Below are 12,056 nucleotides of genomic sequence, written 5' to 3'. Positions count from 1 at the left end.
TCTCCCTTCTTCTGTACAGCACTGAACTGGCATCCCTTCCCTGTCTGTCTCTCTCTCTCTCTCTCTCTCTCTCTCTCTCTCTCTCTCTCTCTCTCTCTGTAGCTGTTGGGTCATTTGCATATAAATGAAGCTGTTAATGTTTAATAGACGGGCAGCGCGCTGGCATTTACACTCACTCATTTACTCCTTCATTTCCCCTTTCTTTCGACTGTGCCGTTGCTCACAGTTCAATGCAACACGATTGTAATTTACATGGAGCTGTGCTCTCTCTCTCTCTCTATCTCTTTCTTTAGCTCGCTCGTTCACTTTGTTTCTCATTCTTTCTCTCCGTCTCCTGTGGCTAAATTTAGAGCTCACTGTTGCTTAGATGGATATTGATTTCTAATTGAGAAATAAAAAGTCACACGTTGCTTTATGCAGAGACTATGTATGATAAATAGAATGAAAGTCAGTCATCTCTCTTTCTTTCTTTCTTTCTATCTACTCTCATGTTAGTGTGTGTGTGTGTGTGTGTGTGTGTGTGTGTGTGTGTGTGTGTGTGTGTGTGTGTGTGTGTGTGTGGGGGGGGGGGGGTGTGGAAGGAGACTGTAATTCCCATGATTTAGATACCAGATGGTACAGCTGAAGGCTAGGCCTAAGTGTGTGTGTGTGTGTGTGTGAGAGCAAGGGAGACAACCCTTTAAACAGAGAAGAATATAATTTACTGTGAATGACCCTAAGGCCTAAAGGGAGTGCTGTATTCTTTGTTGGATTACTTGTCGCCGTCTTGTTCCTCTTTCTTTGTCAGATCATTAGCAGGCCCACTGCAAACACGTGTGGTTGCGACTGAATATCTCGTCTTTCCGATTCCATGTAAAGAACTAAAGGTCAGTAGAATATACGCATCGGATGTTTAGCTGTGCTCCAGACAAGCACACACACACGAAAGCTCGCCCACACACTCATGCATACACCTGCAGCCTTTACGCCGGCGGTAACACCTAGAAATGAATACCGACTGAGGGCTCGAGCTCCTGCCGGGGATGGAGTGGTGCTTTAAATGAGCGTACGCTTCAGAGCCCGCCTGATTGATGTCCGCTGGAATAGAGAGACTCAAGGTAATAAGGAGAGGAGGAGGTGAAGAAGAACAGAGGGAAAGGAGGGGAATTGCGGGAGCAATCTAGAAATGTCAGGTGGCTTGCAAAATGGCCGAAGACAGATATTATTTGCTCTCCCCGCTGTGATTACTTAAGAGACATAACAGTTCCCGAGTTCCACCCTTTAAAAAGGACTTTATAAATATCTGCTGTACGGCTGCAGCAAGGTCAGTCTTAATTAATCGGACGCCTGCTAGCCACCGACTATCTGTCCGTCCAATCCAGTGGGCTCCTTGTGTGTTTGTTTTGCTATCTGCCAGTTAAATGTCAGACGGAAAGCTGCTAATTGGTCTGACATTTCAGCAGAGTGTCATTAGAGAAGAGCAGCTGAGAGCAGAAGGATGGAGGATGTCAAACCTCCCGCTCAGCACTGACATTTTGTCACTTCCCGCTCCTGCTCCGTGTTTTGGGGGGAAGGAGTGTTAGGGAAGGCAGACAGCAGGTTAGGTGAGGAGAGACAGGGGTGTAGTGAGCATCTGGATGCCAGTCAGCTCTCAGCAGGCCCAACCGTAATCCTGGAGCGGAATGTTTAAACCGCTGAGCTGAAGCCGAGCCGCGCTGCCAGCATGCCGCGTTTGGATCGGGCATGTGCCGCGTTTCAAAAAGTAGACCCCTTGTGTCGCGTTTGTGGTCGATAACAAATGTGCCGTCTGTGTGTGAGTGCATGTGTGAGCAAACATGTGTGTTACACTCCCATCGTGGAAAAAAAAAAAAAAAAAAAAAAAAAAAAAAAAAGAGTATAAAAAACACCATCTGGTATGTGATCATGTACGAAAGCGCGTTAGTCCTCTTTGAATTTGGCTAGTCATTTCAGGGTCGATCGTATAGTGATCTGTCGGCTTGTCAGCGGAGAAAACTGTAAACCGAATTATCGTTAAGACAAAATATCTCAAAAGCTGAGGTTTCAAGAGAATCATTTTGTGATATAGTTTAGATTGGTAGTTTGCAGACACTAACTGGGTGAATTGATTATGTTGTATTATATCTGCATGTGATATGTGATTGGTAGCTAGCTACTGTATATCTTTTTTCAAGAAAAGCAAGAAAAAACTACGGTAAAAAACAAAACTGCAAATGCTTCTCTTTACTTGTTCTTTTTTTAATTTTTTGGGTTCTGTATTGTATGTATATTTCTTTTCTTTCGAAGCCTCCTAAAAAATGTCACATTGTGTTATATGAATGTTTGTGTTTTAATTTATTTGTGGTGGCCAAAATGACTATTTGAAGCATGTTGCAGGTAATGTCACAAGAAAATGAGAAGGAAAAAAAAAAACTTGCTAAGAACGATAGCCTATGTATTAGTGGGATCGGGGAAGGTGTGTTTATTTTGGGGGGATTTCAGGGAGTAAAGAAGGACAGAAGGTTGCAAAGCCTCAAGATTATAAAAGGGAGTATTTTCTTCATTGGGAGAGCATCAAAGTGGAATCAAGAAAATTCCTACGCTCCCTTGAAGACTTTCTAGTCGCCTCCATGATGTCACTACTGTCCCTTCCCCGTTGGTCCTGCTCTAGACAGTGATTTGGCTTATGGGTAATGCAGTCAACACAAAGATCTGGACTGAAGTTTTCCCCAGTCACAGATCAGGGATCAAATCTCGCTCAGTAAAGGGAATGTGCACATCTGACCTGTGATCAGTTACTCTGGGCGACTTTATCCCACTCCTGACTCGAGTGTTTGGTCGAGACCAAGGTCTTGAAAGTTCAAAAGGTGAAAGGTCGTTGCAAGACCAAACAGGAATGTGCAATAAAAGTTACAGCTTATTCAAACTCTGCCTACTGGATTTGTGGTTTTGTTTCACATCTGCATTATGAGCTAATGTCACACCTGGGAGCTTTGTGGGCTGCTACTGTACACTTGAATGCATTTTAATGACCTACTTTAGGCTGCTGTGTCCTATAAGTGGCCCCTGCATTGTCCTAGTTTCATTTACTGCAGTCAATAAGACATTGTTTCTAACATCCTCATTTCGGACAGACTCTCACACATCCTCCACTCTTTTATCCGATGGCCTCAAGCTTGATGGAAACACAGTGTTCCCTCTCTTTGTGTGTGGAGTGGTCGCCCTAATCTGACACAGGCGCCCGTGAATGGATGTGTTAAAGAGAGCGTGTGCACGGGGTAATGTTGACAAGACTCCTACTGAACATGTATTTAAAGAAAGTTCTGTAAAGATTAAATTAGGTGCACTATACACATCTTAAAGGAAAATTATGTTCCATCATTTCTAAATTAGGGAGAAATTACCAACATTGGCTGCCAAGATTATAGCTATCTGGCGCTAGCATACAGCTACTTAATAGTTAGCAATAGGCTAACGTTAGATTGTAATGGAACAGAGCAGCACTTTCTACCGTCAAAAATCACAGATAAAGGCTTTTAAACCAAATACTACGGAATAGATAAAAAGATACCCGGAATTGGGGAGAATTTGACAACATTGATGACATCTTTTACTGCCGTTAGCATGCAGCTACATGTGACAATGTTAACACCGCAGTAGCTTAAAAAAACACTCCAGTAGTTCCTGCTTGGCTGGAGCTTATGACCAATCATAGAAGGCCGGCTTGAAGTTGCGTAACATTTAGCCGAGAGTAGAAAAAACTGTTGAAACCGGAGCTTTCAGAAAAGTTCCGATCACTAGAATGGTGTCCAACATGACCGAGGATGACAGGCAGACTTGTTGCAAACAAATCTCCACTTTTACCTTTTACTTTAAATCCTGACCTACTGTAATCTGTCCATTGTAAATACCATTTAGGATTTTGCAGACTGACTTTGACCTAACTTTTCCCAAAACCTTGGAGTGAGATTTTTTGTGTGCAAAGAAATGGAAAAATCGAGTCTTACATGATATGTTCAAAACTGCAAACTTTGCATTGTTGTAGTATCAACAGGTATTAGGGCATTTAGCATTTACATTACTGTTAGTCAGTCATCACTTGATTACACGTTGTATTACCTTGTTCTGATATAAGAAGTGACCCATACAATGTGCCAAACATAATGTGCCACATGAAGAGACAGTGCAGCATTTGACAGTAGCAACAGCTGAGAAGATTTGGGTCTGTGGTGACCAGGTCCACCTCACACAAACTTCCTTGTCCCAATCTCTCTCTTTACTACTACTACAACACACACACACACACACACACACACACACACACACACACACACCAGTGGTTCTCAGTGTAGGGACCAGCCAGGGACCAAAGTTAAATTAACATTGGTCTACCAAAGGGATCTACTAGGACCACTGAAATTCTAAAGAATGAGAACCACTGATTTACATACATTCTAATCCTTTAAAACTAAATAAATGGAAATAACCATTTTTTTTGGACACCAGTGGGACTGGTGGCCAGAGACAAAACCTCATTAGATTATAGGCAGTGAGGGAAATTCATTCTTCAATCAAGGCCTTTCCCCACCACAAGGTCCAGCAGAAAATAGACTGAAAAATACCAACAGCAAGACAAAAGACACAGCATGGCTCATTTTGTGCATGTGTTATATCACAGCCTTTCTCAAACTTTTCTTTTGTGCCAAGGCCCAGTAATGTCCTCTGTGCCCCACTTACTGTATGTCATTTTTTTGGGAAAAGAAAGACTATTTGTTCATTTCATGACACATTTAATGAATTATTTACAGATACATTTAGAGATGCACGGTGAGCTGGCACAAACATCTGGACCAGTCACAGCTGCATGGCCTGGCAACCTAATGGCATAGGTTTTGTTTGCAGATTCTGTGAGGAGACATATCATTTTGAGCATTGAACACTGAATTTTTATGCACTTATTTCTACCCTTTTCTACATCAATTTATGCTGGAAAAAAGTGAAAATATAGAAAAACAAGGCCCTCAGGCATTCTTGTATTACTTTCAACTATTCTCTAGTAGATCAACTTTTTCAAATTTAACGTTATCTCTGCTGAGTCAACACACATGTAGGCCTAATTTACTCTTCCCTCCTCTTTTGCGTGTTTTGTTGGGGAAGTAAATCTCTTTAAATTTGCATGTGGCACTTATTCATGTGAATCATACATCATTTTAATCCATTTATAAACCCCTGGACTTCAATAGCTCAGATGTGTTTCATCAGATTTCTGCTCATGTTTACAACTTTGTGCACATTGTTTACACATTTGTGCATGCGCAGTGATTGATTAGACACCCCCCATGGCCATGCCTTGCCTTGCCTTGCCTCCATCCAAAATTGCCCAAAATACGACCTTGCGTTGTGTCAATCACGTTTCACTGATCATGAAACTTTTGTCCATCATTAAAAAATTCGCAACAGCTTTGATTTTCGGCTTTTTTTGGTATGCACTCATCGTGACCACTCAGAGCCACCGTACATGAAAAAAGTCATCATCCGAAATGGCATCTGATCATCTGAATCACTTAATCTCTCAGCACAAAGCACTTCACTTAAAGATAGAGATTGGCAGGTGATTGCAAAACAGCTTGGTATTAACGATTGGAATTGCAAAGCAAAGGATGTATGAATGGATTAGACAGTGATTGTGCTCTGGGCAGCTAAATGTTACTCTTTGCTAGCAAAAAAAAATACATAAAACAGCATGAACAACAGATGATATGTCACCATAATCCATATTGTATCACACCAGGGTTACTCCACCCACCTCAAACCTGAGCAGAGATCTAATCCAATAACTGAAACAACCTGTGTGGGCATTTAAGAGAATTTGATTTTCGTCCAGTGAAAACCAAGTTGTTTCTTGCTGATTTTAATTGGAAGTACCTGAATTGATCTCAACCCAGTTAAAAAAAATCCTTTCTTACGTCCAGAATATATGTTTTTCACAGAAGAAATGTTTTTGACATGTCACAGTACAAAAAGCACAGGTGCAAATAATTAAATTGATTTAGCTGCTTCAGTTTCCGGGCAGTGCATACTGGCTGACAGGGACACGGGAGCCATCGATAACAGGATTAGCAACACCTGCGATTTTCTCGTATGACTATAGAAGAGCTGATACACTGCGCTGTGTATCTGTTTTATTGCTAAACTCTTCTGCCTTTTAAACTATTCACCATTATTTCAGCTGCTCACATTGCATCAGAATTCTCTTTTTTTTCAATTGTTTATTGTGCAAAAGTGCATATACAAAGGTACACACCGATACATAGAATAGACATTAAATATCAGAGAAAAATAATACAAAAAATCATTACATTTCATAATGCCAGAGCTTGTGTCATATCATTTTGATATTGTATTAATTTAATAACTTAAAGGTCTTAATGGCTTTTTGTTTTTAATATTAAATAAATGGATACTATATTGCTGAAAGATTATAATAAATAGTTGTATAATATACATCATGTTATTTTCAATCTTATCTTGACAGAAATGTCATTTTGTTTTAGAAATGTGTTTACCTCCATCCAGAACCTTCTTGTATAATATACAGTGAAAAAAAACATTCCATCAGAATAGATCCTTTCACAGATGGCATCTTGACTCATCAGAGCATACACAGCTCAAGTGTAATTAATAACATTACTAATCAACACAATTTAGGTGTTGTGCATGCTTGCTCGATGGTGTTTTAATCCCCCAACGTTGACTTCAAGGCACCTAACCATTGCCTAATCGTAGTGCCTTCCAGGCAGCGCTGCCTGGAAGACCTTGTTGGGGGTTTAAAACACCAAACACCCGCTTGCTCACTGACACAGCTTGAGTGAAATGGAGAAATTGTTAATGTTATTAGTAACACCTGTGCTTTTCCTGCTGTGAAAAAGTCATGTCTGTACAGTAGATATGTAGCTAGAGCCAGCAACCGGTTAGCTTAGCTTAGCATAAAAACTGGAAACAGCTAGCTTGGCTCTTTCCAAAGGTAACGTAATCCAACTACTATGCCCTCTTAAAGCTCATTTATTCTCCCTTTACGTATGAAAAAAGGTACGTCCATTTCAAACAATGTAACCATCGCTGCCCACATACTGTACGTACATGCGTCCTCGCGTTGGCGTGGATGGTAAGCAATACATCCATTAGAGGGGCTTGAACAAATCAGTCTCGCACGGACCGGACCTCGGCTGTTACTTTGCTGCTTCTTTGTTTCTTCTACTTTGTTCTGCTGTTTGTCCCTGTGTCTAGGCAGATGTTAAAAAATCCTATGATTGCGTCTCACTTGAACTATTGGCTACATTGCCTATGCGATTTTCCAGTGGTACTGCCCCGTGTTGTTCGTATCCGTAAACTTTCAGAAAGTGTGCACAAATACGAACAAAAAGGCTCCGTCGTATGCGTATTAAGTTGAGCATAAATGAGCCTTAAAGCTCACTAATTTACACGTTATATCTATATAAGTGTAAAGAACTTTGTTTTACACAGGGTGACTGTTCACTGTTCAGCAGGTGTTAGACAATACTCATATTTGCTAAACCACGCAAATTGGTGAACACACACACACACACACACACACACACACACACACACACACACACACACACACACACACACATCCCGAATTAATTGATCCCTGAGCACTCTTGTTTTTGTTTTGTCTGTGTGTTATTTCCCCACTGCTCATTAGGGCTGGAGAGAGACAGCAGTGGATCCGAGCGAGTAAGATATTGATGACACCATGCCGAATGCTCTAAGGCAGGGGTAGGCCACCTTTTTAATGTGTAGTGCCATTTTAAAATGTTCTTGAATCAGTGTGACATACGTATAATCCTTAAGCCTGCAATCATCTACCGAGCCCGTTCTGGCAGTGTTATTTCTTTTTCCCCTTTGCATTCTGTGAAGAAGGCAATGAATACTAGCCAATCAGAGGCAGAGTAGGGCGGATCTTTGTGGAATGCGGATGAGGTCAAACAATAACAGGCTCTGCTCCTGCCAATGGCTGTGAAAGAGGCCGTTTGACATGCAGATTGGAACATTTCCAAAAAAACTCTTGCACTGACCCATGCTCTAAGGACTCCAGGGCAAGAAAATAAGCTTCATTTGGCATACAAAAAAATCCAGCAAAGGATGTGGATACAGGTATGGGCTATTGTTGCCCGAGCAACAGCACGATTGCCCTGATTGGGTTAGCTACCCCTCTGGAAAGAGAGCCTATGTAAACTTCCATCCATCCATCCATCTTCGTCCGCTTATCCGGTGTCGGGTCGCGGGGGGAGCAGCTCCAGCAGGGGACCCCAAACTTCCCTTTCCCGAGCAACATTAACCAGCTCCGACTGGGGGATCCCGAGGCGTTCCCAGGCCAGGTTGGAGATATAATCCCTCCACCTAGTCCTGGGTCTTCCCCGAGGCCTCCTCCCAGCTGGACGTGCCTGGAACACCTCCCTTACCAGATGCCCGAACCACCTCAACTGGCTCCTTTCGACGCAAAGGAGCAGCGGCTCTACTCCGAGCTCCTCACGGATGACTGAGCTTCTCACCCTATCTCTAAGGGAGACGCCAGCCACCCTCCTGAGGAAACCCATTTCGGCCGCTTGTACCCTGGATCTATGTAAACTTTTCTTAAATTTTTTTGTTGTTACTGTTGTGGCTGCATCAGCCTGGTCCTACCAGACTCTGGTCCATTTCATTTGTACAGAGAGTCTGGCCACTCTCCATTGACAAGTGTTAACTTCCTTGATTGAAGGCGGGTACTCTGCTGAAGTTTAAAACTATTGGATCTGCCCAGAGCCACTCTGGATCTGCCATAACCAATCGCTAACGTTTGGTCGTGACGTATGTCATGTATATGTGCAACAAGAGGGGAGGCCAACGACTTTTGGCTTATATTTAGCATTAGCATCACTAGCATTAGCCTTAGCCAACTCCTTCATTACTAACGGAGCGAGCTGGAAAATCTAACTTTTCCTGAACCCCCGTGGGGAGGAGGGCCACAACATCATGACCACCAACACAACTCAAAAAATATTGTTCTTGCTTGGCCTTTAATTTCTGGATATTCGACAGCGTTGCCACAACGGACCGCATGGCTTCGCTCGTATCTTTCTAGCGCACGTCCTCGACGTCATCGTTCTCGACGTCATTGTTCTCGACGTCATTGTTCTCGACGTCATCGTTCTCGACGTCATCGTTCTCAGCCACTCCCTCTGTTCGCTGATTGGACCGCCAAATGTGTGGCCGGAGAAAACTATACCGAGATACTATACCACGAACCCAGACGTAGTACTGAAGGGAAATAAAAATTGAGCGGAAGTGCGTAGAAGGGGGCGGAGCCAGGCTGGGGGGGGTTCCAGGTTAGGGCAATAGCCCCTCCAAATGTCTGTGCACGTCCCTGGTTCTGTGTGTATGTTTGTGTATCTGTTTGCACTCCTCTGTTCCAGTGGAAGCAACAGACAAAAACATTTGTTATTCAATTGTGAGATAACAAGACACAATCCCCTGAAGGTAACTTGACACACAAAACATCCAAAAGAACCTCAGCGAGGCTCTGAGAGACAGAAAGATAAACAGGAGGCAGAGTGAGAGGAGAGGGGGAGCTAGGAGGAAGTTGGCCGTCACTGTGTTTATGTATTCAGGTTGCTTTTATTCCAAAAAAAATGAAAAAAGAAAACCCCGGAGGAAGCCGTTTATGTGATTTGTAAAAGCAACACGCAGCATGATGAAATAACGGCATGACAGTCTGAGCGATGCAAGCATATGGCACCTGTTTTCATGGGGCAAGCTTAGTTGGAATGAGATTTTAATAGGGGTGAGGAAATGGTGATAAGCCTTTTTTTTATGGGTGCTGTCGTACCTGGAGTATTGTTTTATTCAGGATTATGGATGTGGTGGAGGGTAAAACCTCCTAAAGCATTCTAGTCACGTTTTTACCCGTGGAATCGTTTTTCTCTCCTTTTCAGAGTGAACATAATTCTTTAGGATAAAGTCAGAGGATGCATCACTGCAACTAGTAGCACACTGGGGTGTTATAAGGATAAGGTTTTGTAAGTGTTCCATCTTAAATAAATAGTTTAGTAGCCTGTAGATTTCTTTATAGAGAGGTGGCTGTTCACACACCTTTTTATTTAGCAGTCATTACTGGGGAATAGAGCTCATTAACGACATTTATTTTTAATGAATAGTAATAGAACAATTTGAGATAGACTTATTTGCTTTGCTTAGTTGGGGTGACTGATTGCGCCTGAAGGGGACAGTTTCTTTTCCATGCAGGAGTGTTTGAGTCAGCCTCCCTGCCTCAGGTGTGGTCATGTGGCCTCTGCTTGGAGACATTTTAACAGTATCGGTTGTTAGTTTTATTACAATTAGCTAACCTCTTGTGGTCATGCAAATAATGAAAATTAAAAAAAGTGGAAACAACAATAGGACGTTGTTCTAGCACTTCAAAACCAGCGTGGATGGTTGGAGGCAGCGGATCAAAACATCTATATGAATACTTTTTTGTGGTGAAAGGCGCTGTATTTAAACCAGGGATGCACCGAATCCAGGATTCGGCCGAATATTGGGCTTTTTGTCAGGGTTCGGTTTCTGCCAAACCTTAGAATTTTTTTCCAGCAAACCGAACCCTAGGCTTGCACTACGCGCGCTGCGCTGGTCGATGTAATGACGGTTCCGTTGATTACGGGAAGGTGTTTACATAGGTGGAGTGAAAATGGAACTCGTGAGCAGAAAAAAAGTGTTGTTTGGCAGTACTTTCAGTCAAAAGAAGGCGATTCAAGTCCAGCTACATGTTCAATTTGCAATGTTGATTTGTCTCGTGGTGGCGAGGACCCTAAATACACAACATCGCCGCTGTTAAGACATTTGCGTATGAAACATCCAAAAGAATACAAGTTGTGCATGAAGGAATCTACAGACAGCAGCCAAAATGCAGCAACTTCAGGTACGGCAAAGGAAGGAGAGTCACAGCTAAACACTTGTGTTAACCAGACCGAGCCTCTCCCGGGCTGTCAGCCGTTCTCTCGGCAAATGAGTCTCCCTACAGCGGGAGCGGAGCGACCGAACGGCCGGCTGCTGCTCGTTAGCCAACGTTAGCTTGCTAATTTTACCCACCCAACATGCCTTCACCATACACTGGTTAGAGAAAATTTGCCAAAGAAAATTGTCACTCAGCTGGCGATAGCGATGTGCTTTCCTACGATGTGAAAAGAGTGTGTGAGTGTGAATTCAACATCAAGTTGTTACATTTAACTATTTTAGAGGCTGTGGACGTTGTTTACTTCATTCATGTGGTTACTGTATTAATGGAGTGAGGATGGGAGTAGGATTCGGTATTCGGTTTCAGATTCGGCAGAATCTTAACCGGTGGATTCGGTATTCGGCCGAACCCCAAAAATCGGGATTCGGTGCATCCCTAATTTAAACTCACTGAAAACCCATTTATTTTTATTTTTGTTTGTTTAGTTATGAAGCCTAGTTTGATTCATCGGTTATCAGTATTTTTTTTTTTTTCATTCATTTTTGACCATGTTGACCAACTGATGAATCAACCTATTAGAAACCTATAGGGATAGTGACCCTCTGTGAAACAAGCAGAGACAAAGAAAGAAGGGGATTGTGATGAAGAAAAAGGGATGTAGCAAGACAATGAAATAAGGCCACATAGCCTGAAGAGCAGAGGGTTAGCTTCTCCTCTCCATCTGAATTATATAAGCTTCATTAGATAAGATGTGATTTGTGAGTCTCCCATTTCCTCTGCCCCATCCTCGCTGACACACACGATGCCGAGGAGATTTCCCAGAATGTCTCTATATGAGATCAGCCATGTCGAGAGCTGGCGAGAGGATGCTTGGTGCTTGCAGACCACACGAGCACACACCCCATTAGACACACGCGTGCATCGAATGCTCTCACACACGGAAACACTCGCCGTTCAATAGGTGACAGAGTTAATGTCAAGAGGATCAGTAAAGGCAGAAAGGGGCTGTAAAAGAAAAACCAGAAGGGCAGACATCTCAGGGGAGAAGCCATCAAAAAGCCTGTGTTAC

The sequence above is a fragment of the Perca flavescens genome, chromosome 14, assembly GCF_004354835.1.
Source record: "Perca flavescens isolate YP-PL-M2 chromosome 14, PFLA_1.0, whole genome shotgun sequence".
In the NCBI taxonomy this organism is placed as follows: domain Eukaryota; kingdom Metazoa; phylum Chordata; class Actinopteri; order Perciformes; family Percidae; genus Perca; species Perca flavescens.
The sequence above is the reverse complement of the archived record's forward strand: the minus strand, read 5'-3'. Positions refer to the sequence as shown.